This window comes from Camelus dromedarius, chromosome 31 (assembly GCF_036321535.1).
Source record: "Camelus dromedarius isolate mCamDro1 chromosome 31, mCamDro1.pat, whole genome shotgun sequence".
In the NCBI taxonomy this organism is placed as follows: Eukaryota; Metazoa; Chordata; class Mammalia; order Artiodactyla; family Camelidae; genus Camelus; species Camelus dromedarius.
Window position 1 is genome coordinate 10333812 of NC_087466.1, and position 14121 is coordinate 10347932.

Below are 14121 nucleotides of genomic sequence, written 5' to 3' on the forward strand. Positions count from 1 at the left end.
TTGTGGTTACCAGGGGGGAAAGAGTGGGGTGGAGGGATAAACTGGGAGTTCAGAATTTGCAGATACTACTATATATAAAATAGATAAACAGCAAAGTCCTACTGTATAGCACAGGGAACTATATTCAATACTTTATAATAGCCTATAATGAAAAAGAATATGAAAAGGAATATGTATAAGTGAATACACCAGATAGATTCAGAAATTAACCAGAAATTAACACAACATTGTAAACCAACTATACTTCAATTGAAAATAAAACTGTCTTAGTATGTTGACTTAGGTAGGGCGTAGAAGGGAGAGCTGTGTTTGCTCACTGACTGGCTCCGGATTTGAGGTGGTTTGAAAGGCTAGAAATGTGTCTGATGTCCCAGTTCTGACTGTCGAATGGGCTCCTTGGTTCTCCTCCAAGTTGATATGCTGGGGCTGAAAGGCCTAACATAGCTCTTTCACTCACAGAGCTACCCGGGCTCAGTGGCTGGGACAGCCGGAGCTGGCTGGATATCCCCTCCTCTCCACGCAGCCCCTCCACTTAGCTAGCTTGGGCTTCCTCACGGCATGGTGGTCCCAGAGGAGTCAGATGTCTCATGTGGCGGCTCACCTCCACCAGAGTAAGCATTTGAAGTCTAGGGTGTGTATTTTTATTTTGGTATGCTGGTTTGTTTTTATCAATACATCGTTTTTATACAATGACGTATGATGGATGTGTGGGGTAAAAATTCAAACAATATGGAAAAGTGCACTGATTGGATGGAAAAAACCCTCAAAACCCCACTACCCAGAAGTTAATATTTGGTGAAGCTTTTTACAACAAAAAATAAAATAGAATGGATGGATGGATGGATAGGTAGGTGGTGGGCGGTGCATGAGTAGGTGGAGAAAACAAAAGATAGAAAGAAGAAAGTAATTCTGACTGTTGAGGATCCTAAGAGCTGGGAAGAGAGACAATTAAGGTTCTGGGTGTTGGGGAAGTGATGGAGAGAGGCTTGTCACTTCGGACCCTCACTCTGTCCGTCCAGCAGCCGTGACTGAATGTGACTGGCCGCAGAGTCCAGTTCCCAATGGGATGGTGGGATTTTCTGGAAACAGACCACTTCCCTCAGGTGAATTATCTAAGATGAGATGGCCAGGAACTGGAGCCCATAACCCCGCAGAACTAGGACAGGGTTATTCTCAGTGCTTCCCCCACACTGGTTGCCTCCCGCATCGTCCTTGGACTCAAACTCTTACCCTTCCCTTCCCTTCAGCGGCTCCCTCTGCCTACAAGGTGGAGCCCAAACTATTACTACTATTGCTATTACTGCCACCACTTTTACTACCACTATTACTGCTGTCACTAGGAATATCACCACTATGCTACTATCACCACTACTATTACCACCGTTAGGACTCCTGCCACCACCATTACTATTACTGTTACTATGACCACTATTGTTTCTATTGCTGTTGTTGCCACTAATACTGCTACTACTCTTATTACCACTGTTACTGCTATTGTCAGTACTATCACCACTGTTACTATTGCCGACACCATTATTACCACTGTTACTACCACTGTTACTCCACTGTTACTCCGCTGTTGCTACTATTATAACAGCCTCCACTATTACTGCTATTACTACCACTATTGCTGCTATTGTCAGTACTATCACCATTGTTACTATTGCTGACACCATTATTACCACTGTTGCTACCACTGTTACTCCACTGTTACTCTGCTGTTGCTACTATTAACAGCCTCCACTATTACTGCTATTACTACCACTGTTGCTACCATTATCAGTAGTCCTATTACTATTGCTGCCACAATCACTACTATTACTACTTCTCTTTTCCTCCCTTTTTTCCCCTTCTGCAGTAATTTTTACCATTATTTTTAAAATTCCTATTATAAAGGTAACACATGTTTGTGATAGACCAATTGAAGAATTAAGAGATCATTTCAAAAACAAATGAAAGCTCACCCCCAAATACCACCACAGAGGCATCAGTCCCTATTAGGTCCCATTCCTCAGTGAGGCCTGCAGGGCCCCTCCATGCCGGCCACTGCCCACCTTCCCCTCCCATCTCCTCTCTGACTGTGTGCTCCAGTCAGACCAAACCTCTAAAGCCCCCAGACTCCCCTGCCTTCCCTCCCTCTTGCCTCTGGGCCTTTGCATGGGCTGTTCCTTCTGCTTGCTGTGACCTTCCTCCTGTACTCTGTCTGGCTGACCCCCATGCTCCCTGGGCTCTGAGCAGAGACATAGATCACCTAGGGAGCCTCTCTGAGCACCCCCCCCCCTTAGACTGCATCAGGGGTCCCCTCCAGGCCCCAGCAGTCCCCAGTATCCTGCGCAGAAGCACATCTCACCCTGTCTCTTGGTGAGTCCCTGTTTACCCAACTGTCTTCTCCACTGCAGGAAGCAGGGGCCATGTTGGGTCTCCTGTGTGTGACCAGCACAGGCCTGCCGCATAGTAGGGGCCTCTGTAGGTGTTTGTTGAGTGAATGAGTGAACGCATCATTCTGGAAGGTTTTCTTAGATGATGTGACTTACGACCCATGCTCTCATGCTCTCATGGTGGTTTGGGGGAAGAAAGCAGTCAGGGTGTAGGGCCAGACAGCTTTTTCTGCACCAAACGATAGCTTTTTGCATTAACCTTTGACCTGGGCTGTCACCCCGGCCCAGAGGAGCCCTGTTTGCAAATATACCAGGCTCCCAGTGGTGTCTTTGAGGAGGCCAGGATGCCCTCACCCTCCCATACTACCAAACAGACAGCGTCAGACACAAGAAGCAGAGTTTCTCTGTGCCATTGATTTTTCATAACCCCCTGCTGGCAGATAAGGTGAACAGTTCTTTTATGAATCCTGGTTAACAGGGCGGCAAGAGATACTTCACTTTAAGTGCCCCCTTTTTGCTGAAAAAGAAAAATAACAGAAAATTTAAATTATCTCATCACAGAGTGATGCTGAGAGCTCCAAGCAGGGCCTTCAGAAGAGGCAGAGCAGAGGCTGGCTGGGATGAGAGGAAGGGAGGTCTCTTCACACACCCCCAGCTCAGAGCTGGCCCAGCAGAGGTTCCCAAAGCAGAGGCTGGTGGGGGAGGCAAATCTGGCATGGAGAGTGTGGCCATACAACAGAGGGCTGTGGAGCCAGGAGGCCAAGTGTGTGCATCCACATGGGCAAAGACAAAAGTACAGGGCTGCTCATGGCAACCTTAAAGAAAAACATAAAATGGAAATCAACCTAAGGGTCCATCAGCAGGGGACTAGTTAAATGTACATGATGAAACAGCCATTTGAGTGGAATACTATGCAGCTGAGAAAAAGAATGAGCTTGTCCTATGTGGACCAATAGAGAAGAGAGTATATGAGATATTACTAAATGGAAAAAGCAAATTATAGGATAATATATAGTGTGCTCTCATTTACATAAAAGAAGGCATATATGTGTTTGGTGTGCATGAAAAGGATGTAGAAAGAATCACACAAACATCTATTCACAGTGAGTCTCTCTGGGAAGTGAGACCAAAGAACCAGGGATCAGGACTGTTTTTAATTTTCATTTCATTCACTTTTGGGCTAGTTTAATTTACTTTTTACTATGTGCCATAGAACTTTTTATATTTTTTAAAATTTTGACTCTCTTAAAATGTTCAGCTTTGGGGGGTACTTTCATTTTTTCCTTTATAAACTTCTCTATGGTTTGAGTTTTTTACAACAACCAACTACTATGTCTATAAATATAAAAATAGAATACAACATTTTTTAAACAAGGAAACATTGGCTTTGGTGTCAAGCAGATTTGGTTCTTGTTCTCAATCTTTCCTTTACCAGCTGAGCGACATTAGGCAAGTCACTTAACCTCTCTGAGCATCAATTTCCTTCAGCAATATTGGATATTAATAGTATATACAGAAAATCTGCAAAAAAAATACACCTGAATCACTTTTCTATACACCTGAAACTAACACAATATTGTAAACTAACTCCACTTCAATTAAAAAATTTAGTATATACATAGCAAGCATATGGTGAATAGTAGCTTTAGCATTATAATTATTATTATCCCATTGAGAGACATGGTAAGCCCTCGCATGCCTTCCCAGCTGGTGAATTAATACCCATCCCTGTGACGGACCCCATGAAGCTATTTTAAATGATCCTCAAACAGTGTTTAGGTATGTAATTCATTTACAAATGGAATCTTAGGTGGCAACTCAGTGGGTGTAAAGCAGGAATAAGAACACTTTAGAAGCTTTAGAAGTGTGGTATTTATATTCAGTGGATGTTTGCCACTTTCTGGCCTTCCTGCATCCTTTCTTCTTTTGGTGATAACACCTGAACTTCCTTTTGAGGGGATTGTCCTTCCCCCTCTCTCAGCTCCCCTCCCGCTCCACCCCCACACAAGAGGTGGCATGGACCCAATGCCAAAGACTTCCCCTGGCCACAGCGAAAGGTTCAGGGACTAGATTGTGACCAATGTGAGCTAGTCATGCTTGTGGCTTCCATGCAAACCATAGAGGGAAAGAAAGTCCTTTTTCTCCTAGATTTGAACCTGGGATGGAGGTGGGGTAAGCCTAGAGCTGCCAGAGTTCACCCTCAGAGTCTAAAAATGAAGCCAATACCATGAAAGGCAGAGCTGAGAGATGGTAAAACATGTGAGCCCTGGTGATATCGCGAGAGCCCCTGAATCACGCTGTGCCTGAAGCCAGCCCCACCTCTGGAGATTTTTGTTGCAGGAGCCATTTCTGCTCCAGCCAGTTGGCTTTTCTATCACTTGCAACCAAAGATGGGCTCAATCCAATAACATATTTACTCCTAAAGCCAGTTAGGAAGAACAATGAAGTTGCTTTGACAGACATAAACATTTGGAATCAGGAGTTACGGATGACAGCCGCTATCTTTTATCAACTCCACATCCAATATATTTCCATATTTGGTTTTGGCTGCCCAGCATCAAGAAAATTCTGATTCACAGGTTAAGCATTGCAGCAGTTTAGTACAGGGCTTAGGCTCTGGAGCAAGATAGTCTAGGTTCAAATCCCTGTCCCAACCCCCAGCAGCTGTGGGACCTGGGCCAAGTCACTTCACCTCTCTGAGTCTCTGTTTCCTAGCTCCTACCTCCTTGGAGGGTTGGAAGCGGTAGATGAGTTGCACCAGATGAAAGCGTTTAGCTAGTGCTGACACCTGGCATGGGTGATCTTTTATTATTCTGTCACATTCCCACTCATCGGAGCACCTGTGTGCTGCCTTGGGCTGACAGCATCACCAGAACCAACTTCTCCTGCGACGTCAGTTTCATAGGCAAACATCCGGAGGTGGCAGGGTGTGCTTTTACAAAACCTGTTGGCAACTGCTGATCTGTGACTTAGGGTTCTCTGGAGAGTGACCTCGGAGCTGTGCTGCAGGGGCAAGAGACCCCTAGAGAAGTTTAAGGAAAGTGAGCCGGAGCTCACAGGGGAATGTTCTGGTGCATGGCATTGTCTTGAGATGGACCAGGCTGGCCCCCAGGCCATGAGCTTCCTGTGTCTGAAAAGGGTTCACAGAGAGGCTGGACTCCCTCGCAGTGAGCATCGTCCATAATAGGGATGGCCAGCGCCAGATGGAAGGAAGGCTTCAGTCACTCATTCATTCATCCCTTCATTAGATATTCACCATGAACCAGGCACTCCGCTGAACATCCCTACTCACTCAGATTAGACGATTTCATAAATGATTTCTTGCGAAGATAGGAGGACTCCCTCCGCCAGCCTCTTGGGGGCTGTTTTATTTTTAAAGAGGATCAAGTCGATGCTAAGGAATGGGCTTCTAACAGGGGACTCCCGGGCGCTTGGGTGTAGAGATGGGAGGCGGCCTCACTCATCTCCCGTTGTGTCTGACCCGGCCAAAGAGGATGGAACAAGGGAGAGGGGTGTGCCCCACGCCTCCCCGGCGGGGTCTCAGATCATGATAACGATATTAACGTGACCAGCTAGGCGTGCAACACATGTGATATTTCATTTCATTTCAGCTGCCTTGGGTGGCTTTGGGTGTCCCCCAGGCAGGCAGTTTGGCCTCAGAGAGTCCTCCCCTTTCTGCCTGCCCCCTCCCAATGGGCGTCTTCAACCTCCTCTAGGGCTGAGGGAAGAAACAGGCAGGTTGGGGATGGCAAGTCAATCAGACTGTTTTCAGAGCACCTCTGTGGGAGGATCCTCTTCTCTTCCCATTGTCCGATGAGGCTCGAGAGGAAAAGGCCTGGCCCAAAGCCTGTCTCCACAACTCCCATAATCCTCCCCAAACCTCTGAGGGTGGTTTTATATCCATTTCATAGATGCAGAAATAGAAGCCTGGAGAGGCAAAGTCACTTGCCCAGAATCTCATGTGAGCTGAGCCAAAGTTCAGCCGACTTCCATCAAACTTCCAGTCCTGGGGTTTCCCTTTCCTTGTGGCCTCCCTGAGGAAGATCATGCAGGAGACAGAGTGGGGTACACAGGCCCATTTCTTGCTCATGGGACAGTGTGTGTTTTGGGGGGCGGTTCAGGCCCATGGTGAGAAACCATGTTGACCCCCCCTTCCTCTACAGCCCAAGGAAACTCATGCTCCCCACAGGGGTTGTTGGTGTAGCAAATACATCTTTATATTCCTCCCTCTAAATGTAAACAGCAGATGAGTGGGATGTTATCGGGTTTGGTAAAATCAAAAGCAACAGAAAAGTGATTTGCATTAGATATGTGACCAGATCTCAAGAGACAAGGGTGCCTCTCGGGTCTTGGTTAGATCCTGGTCCCCTACCTGGGAGGGTGGGGAGGGTCATGGAGGAATAGCCCGGTCCTTCACACCAGCCTCTCCCCTCTCCCTCTCTTCCTCCTCTCCCTCACCTCTCCTTTTGTCTCTCTCCCTCCCTAGCCTCTCTTCCCTTTCCCAGCTCTCCAATTTTCTCTCTCCCCAACCCCCAGAACCCCTCCGATGCGCTGAAACCAAGAAGTAATTTATAAAGCAGATGTTTATTGCAAGGTTTCACACAAGCTTGGTGCCTCGCCAAACGTGATAGTAATTGGAGGCTGTGTTTAATTACTGATCAGTGTAAAGTTGGGATGAGACAGGCCTGGAAACTGCCTTTGGTCTAGACTCTCCATTTCGGAGAAGGCAGGAGTCCCTGGCCCTCCATCTCTCAGACTGTCCTGGACGGCAGGAAGGGAGGACAATGTGGGCTTACAAGTAGCTGCTGGCCCACTGGCCTCTAGGAAATGGCTTTGGGGGAGAGGTGACCAGATTCTGCTTCAGTCCTTCTCTGGCCATGCCATTACCGTGGATGCCTAGACTGTGCCAGGCACTGTGCTGGGCATTGGGGTCACAGGGATTAATGAATTTGTCCCAGTGCCTGGGCTGAGAGCTCTACATACAATATCATTCAGTCTGACACAAGACAGATGTGGTAGCCAGGTTCCACATTGGCCCCCAGTAATGCCTGCCTCCTGGTGTTCACCCCTTGTGTAGTTCTCTCCCACGTGAAGAGATGGATCTGTGTAACCAACATTGCAGAAGTGACAGCTTGTGACTTCAAGGCTTGGTCACTAAAGACATTGTGGCCTCTGCCTTGCCCTCTTGGAGCACTTGTTCTAGGGGAAGCCAGTAGCCATATCACAAGGCCACTCAAGCAGCTATGGGGGGCTCCACATGGGGAGAAACTGGGGAGCCACTCTGGGGAGTGGAACTTTCAGTTCAATCAAGCCTTCACATGAGACCACAGCCCCGGCTGACACGATAGCGGCAATCTCACACTAAGTTGCCCCTAGTTTCCTGACCCACAGAAACTATGAGATACTAAATGATTATTGTGGTAAGCCACCAAGTTTTGGAGTAATAGATATCTAATATGATAGCCATGGGGAAGAAGGAAACATAAGGAAGACTGATAAAGAGGAAACAAAACAAATGTGGCAGGAAAGAGTCCAGCCATATAATCACATAATTATATAAACACTATATATGTGGATATAGATTTTTGATGGCGTATGTTTTACACATGATAGTATAATCACAATAAATGTGAATGAGTTAAATTCACCAATTAAAAGAAAAAATATTATTTCACTCTTTCCTCTGAATAATCCCATAAAATAGGTATGATTATACCCACTTTACAGATGAAAGAGTTAGGCTCAGAGTGGGGAAGAAAACTCACTCAAGGTCTCCCAACTCAAGAGAGACAAGGCTGGGATTCAAACCCAGGTCCTTCTGACTGTAAAACCCAAAGCTCTAACACCATACTATATTGTTCGCTCCTTTGGATAGTAGAGGAAACTGAGACTCAGACAGGGTGACTGACTTGCCCAGGGTCACACAGCAAGTCATTTCAAAACTGGAGCCAGAACCGGAGCAGGTGTGTGGTCTGGGGTCTGCCCCTATGACCTTCAGGGCTCTGCCATCAAAGCATAAAGATCTCGTGGGTCTTCTGTCTTCCTAGTTGCACAGGACAGCCAGGGATCTCTGTCTGTAGTCAGAGAGACCCTGTAGGGTCAGCTAGGGGAGCCTCCTTGGGAAAGAATACCAGCACAAGGCAACATGCAGGGGTACAGGGTGGGGGTGGCTCGCACATCGAGCTGAGCTCTGGTAATTACATCAGGGCCGGCAGCGTAATTTGTATCTGGGTGATGAATGTCTGTGTTTTCGGGCCTGATTGCCCTATTTACATTTGGAATTTGCTGAGCTATTATTAATGTCTCCTGGAGGCCAGGGTGACAGGCATGAGCAGCTGGGGAGTCCCCTCCCCCCCGATTCAGGGAGCACTAGCTCTTAGGCCTTAGCTCCCCAAAGACCCACCTCAGCCCCCTTTGTATGAGTCCGGCTTTCACAGGGCTGTTGGACCAATTGGCAGAGGGGCTGACCTGGGAGCCGGTTTCCCAATCTCTTATCTTATTTGTGTGCACACACTCAGTTGTACATATGCACAGACACAGCATGTGCTTACGTGCACACACTTGTATATACAGCCACATCTTATATACCCACAGGCACCTTTACACAAACATGCACATACCTAAAGTGCATGCACGGACATGGAGACACTCGTGTGGGCACGCACACCCATGCATGCACGTGTGCACAGGTGTACAGTATACACACTGTTATGGACTGAATGTCTGTGTCCCCCTGCCCCCCCCCATATTTATATGTTAAAGCTCTAACCCTCAATGTGATGATGCTATTTGGAGATGATGTCTTCGGGAAGTAATTAGGGTTAAATGAGGTCATGACAGTGGAGCCCTCAGGATGAGATTAGTGCCCTTATTGGAAGAGATACCAGAAAGAGAAAACTATCTTTCTCCATTCCTGTGAACCAAGGAATGGCCTTGGTTTGCTCATATGGCCAAAGCCATATGAGCACGTAGCAAGAAGGCAGCTGTCTACAAGCCAGGAAGAGAGCTTTCACCAGGAACTGACTAGGCCAACAGCTTGATCTTGGACTTCCTGGCCTCTCAACTATGAGAAAATAAATTTCTGTTAAGTCACCCAGTCTATAGTACTTTTACGGCAGCCTGAGTTGGGAGGGGTCCGTGAGCCATGGGCCCACATGGCCTGGGTTTGGATCCTAGCCCTGCCACTTACCAAGCTGTGTGACCTTGAGCAGCTTACTTTACCTCTCTATGCTTCTGTTTCCCCACATGTAAAATGGAAATGATAATGTTACCATCTCATAGAGTAGTTGTGAGGATTAAATGAGTTAATGGAAGTCATTTGCCTGGGCCACCATAAGCAGTAGATACATATTTGCTGTGTTGTTACTAGTGTTGTTTATGATCTTGTCACAAAATAGGTTCTGAGTCATTTTGTTGAAAGATGACTAAATACAGCCTTCCACACCTATGTACTCATAACATATGGCTATGGCTGCGGTACCTGGTATACAGTAAGCATTTAATATAAGGCAGCCGTGTTGAGCATCCTCGTCTGTGAAGTGTGAGGCTGGAGGGGGCGCTCTCTGAGCCCCCTGCCAGCTCTAAGGCCCTGCAGCTCTGTGAGTTGCATCCACCCCCTACTCAGAGCCTGTCAGCCATCCAGGCTGGAGGGCCTTGTGTGGGTTCCTTGGTTCCCCCCCAAAAGCGATTCTGCCACTCCTCGATTATGCTGGAACCTCTGGCCCACGGCACTTCTGCATACGATGCTGGCAGGTCCTGGGACAAACGAGGAAACTGAGGGAGAGGCATGAGTCGCCAAAGCCATCCCAGAGCTGGAAGTGAGACTGACACCGGAACCAGGCTCCTGGTTACCTGGGGCTGGGCTCGCACAGCCAGATTTTTGGCAGCCTTCTCTGCTCAGAGCAGAAGCAGGGCCTGGGCCTGTTGGCCTTCTACTTCAAGATGCATCCCATCCCAGGTCCCATCCCAAGCAGCAGGTCCAAGAAAAGAACATATAACTGTATGTGAAAATCCCAAAGCCGCAATAACTACCCTGTCCTGATCTGTTTTATCTCACTTCATCCTCATACCCAGGAAACCCAGGCAGAGACCCATACGTGCTTAAGGTCAAACAGGTGGCAGAGCTGGTACTTGAACCCGAGTCTTTGCTAACTCCCAGAAGTAAGGCAGAAAAAAATGGATTTGCAAACTGCAACAGGCAGGTTCCCAGGAGTGATAGGCGGGGATGCGTGGCCCAGCGGCTACTGCAGCATTAATTGCCCGCGGCGTCCTCCAGAACAGGCCCCTGGTTTCCCTGAGATCCCGGGGAAGGTCGGGCAGCGAGGCCATTAAGGAAGGCCATAAATTTGTCATGAAGGCCTGGAAATGAGCGGGGCTTATCATTTATGTATGGAGTAATTAAGCCACCATGCTCAGCGGTTCACCGAGGCCTGTGCCTGGACGCCAGGCATCACCAGCTGCTGAGCTGGGGACCAGTTTGGGGTCGTCTTCACTGTCACATTCCCTGCCTGGCAGCATGTCAAAACCCAAGCCTTGGGCGTGCAGACTCCACCAGCACCAGAGCAGGTGCCTGCAGATGGCCCCGCCCTCATGATGTCATACCAGCCCTGGCCAATCCCAGGGAGGCCTCTCTCGAAGCTGGGCCCATGGGGGGTGCCCAGCCCCTTAGATGGAGGTGGTGGGCCTGGCTTCTCTCCTTGGGCACTTCTCAAATGGTAGAAAGTGCGAGAAATCTGGACTGCCTTGGGTTCAAATCTTGACTCTCACAGTCCAGCTGTGTGCTTCTGGGCTAGCCATTTAACTTCTCTGAGTCTTAGTTTTCTCCTCTTGAAAATGGCCAAAATAATATTTTTTATGCGTTATGTGGTGGATCAATTAAACAATAGCTATAAAGTACATAGTGAGGGTCAGGCTTATAGTAAGTGCCCCACAAGTCCAGCGTTTCATAATTTTTTCCCCCAACAGAATGCTCAGGCAGGCAGGAATCAGAAGCTCAGAGAGGCAGTTGGGTCTTGACCAAAGATGCAAAGCAAAATGAGCAAAAAATGGGTGCCTACTTTCTTCCCCTAGTGTTCGTGTCATCTGTCACTTGTGTGAGGGCTCACTCAGCCTGCTCCCCAACAAAAGATTGAGCCCCCTGTTACCTCCCTGCCTCCAACTGCTCAGGTCAGTGGAGAGGAGAGTTGACTATAAAGGTGACCGTCACCACTAACATTTACAGAGCTTTTGCAGTGGCCGGGCACTGTTCTAGATGCTCTGCAGTTAGGACTTCACTTTATTCTCCAGACAACCCTCAGAGATAGGAGCCATTATTATGATTCTCATTTCAGAGGTGAGAAAACTGAGGCTCGTGGTCAAACCCTTGACATGAGTCACTCAGCCGAGAAGTGGGATTTGAACGTGATTTCCTGGGTCCCAGCAATGCCAGGCTTGGGGGGAGGATGGCAAATTAAAGACTATTTGAATTCCAAAGGAGATGTCACTTTGACAACTTCCAGAATTCCAGCTTTGATGGTCTGTACTCTCGAATGGGCTCAAGCCCTCATTTTACAGATGGGAAGACTGAGGCCCAGCCATCAGAGGCAGAACCTTAGGGACTGCCTACCAATTCCCTGTCTGTCAGTGTTGGACACCAGGGCTGGTACACTAGAAAGGCCTTTGGCACCTGCCTTGGGGAGGAGTCTGGATCCTCCTTGCCACCCTACCCCACCCACCCTCCATCCCCATGGCAACCATGCAGGTGAGCCTCATCACTGCTAATCCTCTAATTACCAGCCACCTCTTCAATCGGCTGTAATTACTTTGGGGACACAGTTAACCTCTCATTAGGAACGCACGGCCGCTTTCTCCAAAAGCGCAGCGGTGACATGCCTAGTAATTTACCGCCCCGGCTTGCGGGGCTGCTTTGTGTTTAACTCGGGCACCATCGCATCCCTGTCATTACTCCAGCCCGGTTGTCATGACGATTAATCATTCAATCCCTCATCAGCAACTTTTGCCAAATGTCACCCCGCTCTTGATCAAAATCCATCCTGCAGCCCGACACTAGGGGACTAATGACTTGGAAATAGGCTTCTCCATTCCCGAGAGCTTTTCCCCAAGACTCCTTCTCAGCTCTCTCCAGGAAAGGGAGAGGAGGATCTGAGCTCAGTGTGGTGGCGGGGGGGGGGGGTGATGAGGGCAGAAAAACTGGCATGCACTGGGTGCTTCCTCCCTGCTAGGCACCTGAGGGGAACTGATGCGTTTAACCCTCATGACAGCTGGACTCCTGGAAGGGGAAATGGAGGCTCAGGGAAGCCGGTGGTTTGCCAGCAAGGAAGTATGGAGCGATTCTAACTCAGACCTTGTCTGACTCCAAAGCTGAGCTCTTTCCTCAAACTTCAAGGAGGATGAGCATCACCCACCAGCAAGGATCCTAGAATGTCAGAATTTGGGCAGCTTTGTAGAAATTAGCTGGCCCATTAAATTCGAGGTAAAAAAGCCTTAAGAGACAACTCTGGTCACTTTATGATAAGAATCCAGAACGAGCAGTTACCTGTCGTGAAAACCTATGCCCCAACCAGCATGGCAGCAACATCCAGCAGATGGTGAAATAGGCTGAAACATATTGGTAGTAGGTCCACGAAATGATCTAGACTGAGCTTCTTGACCTGGGGTCCTTGGAGCTTTATGATGGATTTCAGCACCCCGAATATGCAGGCTACATTGCAACTGGATGTGAGTATGTGCATTTTTCTAGGGAAATGCTGCAGAAAGTGTTCAGAACTCCGGCTCCAGTACATTTCTCTCATCTTTCCCCATATCCTTATCTTACAGAAGGGGTCACTGAGGCCCAGAGAGAAGCCATGACTTGCCCAAAGTTCTTCAGCAATTCAGGATGGTAGAGCCACTCATCCAAGCAGGGGTGAACTCTTTCTCAGGTGCAGCCAAGTAGGACTGTACAAGGAATTCTTCCTCCTTCACAATGGCTTCCAGCCTCCCAATCCCCGACCCTGCTAAAGGAATCTTTCCGAGGCTCCTCCCAGGGAACGCTCCTGCTGGCTGGGCCGCCAGCATGTGTGAGACATAATTACAGCACGTTGTAAATGGCATTAACAGACTGTCACAGCAGCCACATAGTATTAGCAAATGGCTCTGTCTTCATCATGCCGTCCCCGCAGCCCCTGGGCTAGAGCACTTCCCAAGGGGTCTTCTTCCAGGGCTGGGCTGCAGAAATCTGGTGGGGAACTGGGGGCGGGAGCAGTGATTCAGCTCATAGAAGCCTGGAGATTCCCCCAAGGCTTTCTGAGATCTCAGCAAAGAGCTGAGTAGAAAGTTAGGAAATCTGATTTGCAAAACCCGATTCAGCCTTGAAGAACTAACCTTTATCGGGCAGTGACTTATGAGCCAAGTGCTCTGGAATGTAATCTCGTCATAACCACAACCTGAAAGATTATATTCTTCTGCTTTATAGAGGAGTTAACTGAGGCTCAGAGGAGGAATGTGACTTGCCCAAGTACTTTTGGCTAATGAGTGGCGGCTGTAGGATTCAGACGAAGTTCTGATGCCTCCAGAACATGCACTTTTTAAAATATCATGTTACCTCCTTGAAAATGCCTTTGATCAGTTTTCTGCGAATAGGTACTATAGCCTTGAAGATAACTCCCTGAAGCTACCAGCCCACCAGAAAGTTACCAGCCCCTGATCTCTGCTCCCTAGGCTACGTTCCATGGGAGCAGCATAGTAACAACATAGTAATAATCAA

The 14121-nt window shown here is 48.2% G+C and overlaps 1 protein-coding gene across 4 annotated transcripts in view; it reads left to right on the forward strand.

Moving 5' to 3' along the window:
• Window positions 1-14121, forward strand: part of FAM222A (family with sequence similarity 222 member A) — a 140757-nt gene that overhangs the window by 47299 nt on the left and 79337 nt on the right. The gene's annotated exons all lie outside the window — the stretch shown is intronic.